This window comes from Amblyomma americanum, chromosome 10, assembly GCF_052857255.1.
Source record: "Amblyomma americanum isolate KBUSLIRL-KWMA chromosome 10, ASM5285725v1, whole genome shotgun sequence".
Classification (NCBI taxonomy): Eukaryota; Metazoa; Arthropoda; class Arachnida; order Ixodida; family Ixodidae; genus Amblyomma; species Amblyomma americanum.
Window position 1 is genome coordinate 18,900,922 of NC_135506.1, and position 5,510 is coordinate 18,906,431.

A 5,510-nucleotide genomic window follows, 5' to 3' on the forward strand; every position below is an offset into this window, starting at 1 on the left:
TCCGTTTCCTTCCACACCTTGGGCGTATGTGAAGGCCACAATGATGTCCGCACGTCGGACTTTAGTGCGTTATTTTCACGCCCCTGAGGCTCAGTTTCTGCGCATTCATTGGCTGCGGTCAGATGTTGCGAAATGATTTAGGATTTTTGCAACCTACGTTATCTTGAATGATATATTTTATTAACTCTCTCAAGGTTACATCAGCAACAAAGGAGAGAGGACGCAAGGCAAAATGCTGCGTCGTTGCTGCTTGAGAGCCACCCTGCGCCCTCTGCCGGGGTGTATAGCCCAGCAGCTGGTCACAACAGTAGAAGGGCTCACTCACAAACACAAGAGAAATACAGTCACAAAGTATCTACATTTGACATTTGCATGAAGTTACGAAACTGCCATCACTGGATGTTATTTGACAAAAACTAATCCACCTTTTTGTGTACAGGAACTCATTTACAAACAACCGAGATACAATGCAAATAAAATGAAGGTACACGAAGCTATATATATGTTCGAATCATCAACTATGTACATTCAAACATGAGAATAAGTGTGACTAATTTATGCCGTGAAGTCTTTTCAAGTATGATGTTATTCTTTTGCAGAATATTGAGGCAATGTGATAGACTTGTAATGTGACCTTACGCCTATGTCGGATTGGTGAGATGAAGTAAGAATAAACACCTGAGTCCATCCACCACGCAGCCATAACATTGGGATAACAGGCCTCAGCAGAAGCGGACACGTAAGGTTAGGCAGAGGGAGGTCCCGGGAATGTGCAATCTGTGCTCGACATATGGCTGCACCTAAGCGAGCTCATCTCCTTAAGAGATTAGTCTTTGAGGTTCACGTTGGTGAGTGTGAAACGAAAATTGCAAAAAAGCAGAATATGCTGACATTTTAGTACCAGGAAGACGGTAAGACATCCAGGAAGGCAAGTAAAAAAAAACAAATCATAGGTGACTCGAGCTTAGGAATAGAAATTTCTGGTCTTCTACCTCCCTTTTACTCACGCACAATATTTTCCTCGAAGGAAGAAGGTGTTGGGTAAAATTCTTCAGAGTGAACAACGATCTCTCTGTTTGGGGTGATTTCTTTTCCTAATCATTGTTACCTTTTGGCACGTGCTTCTTTAGCTTTCCACATTAGGTTAGGGCTTCGCCTTTTTCCCTCCGCCCACTCAACAACCCCGCGCGCCTGCTAATACGAGGTGCAGTTATGAACGAAAGTCTCTGGACCGGTGGCTTCATAACGAACCCGATAGCTCCGTCATTGAGCTTCGGCTGTAAACCACATTTGTGGAGTTGAAACAACAACATTTTAGCTTTCAGGTACACAAGCGTAGTCTCCAGCCGGGGTTATTATAAAAGCTCTCTGCTTCTTTCACCGTGCACGCGGTCAAGACACTTTTGTTTCCTACTGTACGTATGCTTAATGAAGGCTGTCAGGAGAGCAAAAACAATGAAATAACCGAAAAGCTTTGTAGTGGGTTGTTGTGCTCCGGTACACTTGGATCATATTCAAACAGTTCTGGTCTCTTTTACAACCAGGACATGCTACTATTTGGCTAATCACGCTTGAACGAAGAGAGATGGTTTCTAATAACCATTGACTGCATGCGTTCATAATTCAGCTAAATATTTGGGGAACCAAGTTTTCGCCTTTGAGAAAACAGCACGAGGCGGATGTCGAAAATAGAGTGTTTTTTTTTGCGAGGAGTATACTGTCAGCTGAGAAACTGGAGTAAATAGAACTGCTTTAGAGCCTGGGATTTTTGTTCATTTATTTTTAGTTTTTGAGCCGCATTCTTGTTTTAAAATGTGTACAGGACAAGCCTCCTTGATGAGGTTCGTAGTCCCATTCATAGAATTTGTCTCCTTTGTGCGGTATTTGTAGAAAAAAGAAATAAAAAAGAATTAACGTCATATCATTTTTGTAACTGCAAAACACCTGCAAACTGCGGGGTCTCTTAAGAACTAGAAAAATACGGCTTAGTAGCGTATAACTCAGACTTACCACCTGCCCAACGGTATCGTGAAGAGGGTCGAACTAGACAATTTTCTGACGGTACCTTCCCAGGAACTTAGCCCTATACTACGGCTATGTGCTGAAAGAATTGATTCTTTCTTTACTAAGCAGCTCCATTAAATCCGTTTTGTTATGAGGGAGGGACAGCTGGGCTACCGCGAGCAACATCTAAGGGTGTTAAATAAGTTTCTTCCTTTGGGCGGTGAAGTTTTGATTAACTCAAGCAAATTTTTCTTCAGTACTAGGTAGAGGGTGAATGAAAAGACGCTTCCAAGACAATGTGTTTTCCTTCCGGAAAAAGAAGCAAAAATAATGTGGCGATTCTATATAAGCATTCATTTCTGCTTTGTGCCTTAAGCGCAGTAGGGCTTTAAGAAAATAGTAATAATCCACACTTTCTACATATCTTTTGACGCTGTGCCGGTGACCATATCGGAGGTACAAGCACTGACAGTGGCTCTCTGCCAAGTGTGCTGGGCTGGTGAGAACAGGATCTTGGGTTCAACCTCGGTCGCGGCAGCTGTATTTCTATCTAGGCAAACAGGTACATCACATTGATGCCGTCGTTCTCTTGTACTTTAAACATCTTTAAAGGCTGTAGAACTGAAGTGCAGCCCACCAGCACTCTGTGTCTCATATCCCATAGTCTTGCTTTCGACTGGAAAAACATTGTATTCCAGCTAGAAAACAGTGCACAGATAAAGCGATTGCAGTATTATAGTCTAGTAGAGTAAAGTCTAGTTAGGTGTGTCTAGTTTTCTTAGCGGCAAGCGCTGTATGGCCGCATTGTCCAACCGCCACACTTATGAGAAGCTTCACCCTTCCAGTGAATGCAGCGTTGGAGGTGGGTCCAGAAGTAGTAAAATTTTTTTATTTCCAACAAGGACCTGTGCTTTAGTAAGTAAAATGGGACTTTTTAAGACGCCGCTATGCAGAAGCGAAAGCTTGAAAAAAAAAAGGTGGAATGCGGCTGAAGAATTAAATGCCTAGTGTGTCGAGCCGAGGAAGGAGGAACTTAAGCACTAAATGCTTGACGTGCTGATCTTAAACTTAAATGCGTTAGAGGAATTTGTCCAGCTAGAAAGATTGTTCAACAAGGCGAGACGAGAAGGTCACGTCAGGTCAAACGCGTGCCGCAACAAGTGACACAGAGGGCAAGCACTTAAGGTCGAGGAGAACAAGCTATAAAGAAGATCCAGTTGTTCAGAAATGGAAAGACTCTTTTCAAAGCAGGAATAAAAGAAAAAAAAAGAACGCAAGTGGTAGAGAGTCACTAGGGAGGCGCGCAAAGCATTGGCTTCGTCTCGCAGGTTGCGCCCACAATTTCCTGTCTGCTATTTTGATGTGTTGCTCCCAACATGGTTGGAAGGCAGTGCACTCTGCAGGTAATTAAAGGCAACAAGAAACAAGTCGTCATAGGTCTTGCCCCACGGGGGTTTGCAATGTGGCCTGAAAAACAAAAACAAATAGAAAGCTTGGGTTAAGAAGGAAGTACTAAAAAAATATAGAGAGCTTCGCAATGGCATGGAAAGATTTTGCTGCAACTATCTCGTGGACAAAGGTTAATGGCCGGAAAAGGTTGAAATGGGAGGCTTAGCGCTGCTGAACAGGGCAAAGAAGCGAAGATCGAAGATGAACTGTGCAGTGTAGAAACGCTGAGATTAGAGCATCGGTTTGTTAAATTCAGTTATACGGGTGTGTGCGTTCTCTGCAGTTTCTTTTTACATTAGCAGGGAGGACACTTTTTGCTTATCGACGTAATGACTTTTGATAGACTGCAGGTTAATATGAAATGTCTTAGAGCATACGTTGTTACCGTTATCACCTGCAGACAATGAGAGAGCTTAGCTATAGTCCGCCATCGCTCTGTTTTCATTCCTCTTTAGGTATAGCCTAGGCATTTCTGAGAACACCCTTAATGATTGGATTAATGTCAATTTGTTGATTGCGTGGCTCTCTTTGGAAAAAAAAAAAGACGAACTGCGCAACAAGAACACGGACGAAAGGGAGGCAGACACACACTAACGCGTTAGTGTGTGTCTGCCTCCCTTTCGTCCGTGTTCTTGTTGCGCAGTTCGTCTTTTTTGCATTATGATCAACCAACTAGCCCGACAAGTCCTGTTGAAACATCTCTTTGGACACAGTTTTAATGACAACCTTAACTCAATCAGTTATTATGACACTTGGCTGCTGACCCGAAGGACGCGGGTTCATTCCCGGCCACGATGGTCGTATTTCAATGGAAGCGAAATTCTAGAGGTCACTGTAATGTCCGATGCCAGTGCAGGTTAAAGAACCCCAGTTGGTCGAAATTTCCTGCGCCCTTCACTACGGCGGCCCCCATAGCCTAAGTCGCTTTGGGACGTTAAACCCCCATAAGCCATCAAAAATTGATGGCATCTTTGGCAATGAAAGCCGCTTTAGCAAACTAATTTTTCCGAACTTTACTGGTGGTGATTGTATGTAGGAATCTTCACATGGTGTGCTCTATCGCTTTATGGCCTATCGCATCTCATATGACTCAAGAAAAAGTTTGTGAATATCTTAAATTGGTAATTTTTCTTTATTGGTGCACTCAGGACAAGCGCCGCAAAGCAATTCCTCAAAAATAAACGCCACTGCTCCGGAGAAGCGAAACACGCTGGTCTACAAGGACCGTTTATTTCATTAATTAGGAAATTATCTCACTGACAGGGTCAATGACTAAAGCATCATTAAAGAAGATAACCGAAGGTGCAGGGCACAAGCCAAAGAAAACAGAAAGCGAAAGAAGGGTATCAGGAAGATAACGCCTGCATGTTCTGGCAGCGACGATTTGTCTAGCCCGGACGTGTGTGGCTAATAATGACTGATGAAGTTGTTTTCGCTGGGAACGCCCAGCCTTGTGTGCCTCTTCCGGTATCGTTCTTGAACGAAAAAATAACGCGACGTTCGCACGGTCTTTTCATCATGTGGATAGAGTTTGGGTGGTGATGTAATTTTTCTTTTAATCAATGACCCAATTAAAAATTCCAGCCTTTTGGGAGCGTGCCTTTATTGGAGGTTTCATCCTGGAGCGGAAATAATCGGTTAATTAGTCGCGGGCGAGCTGCCTAATGGCCGATCGTTAATTTGTGAGCCCAGGTAACAAAGCCCAATTTAAAGCGTTTTATAGGATGCACTGCGAGACCTGTTCAGCCAATGAACTATACCCTCCTAGGATTTGCAACGCAATTTTGATATGATCTTGAAATTACGTTGCCGCGATTGTGAATTCCTTGGGGCCGAGAGAGTTACCTCAAATTTCAGTTAAGTGGAATGGCAGCGTAGACACTCTATGGACGAAGAACAATGGAGCTCCTTTCCATGCATCCGAGTTAATATGTAGGCCGCGTTTGCAGACAGGAAAACAGTTAACACTAAGAAGTGCTAATTAGCTGGCATAGAATACTCGCTTCGAGTTACAAGTAACCCGACCGCTGCGGCTGCGTTTTTATGGAGAAAAAACG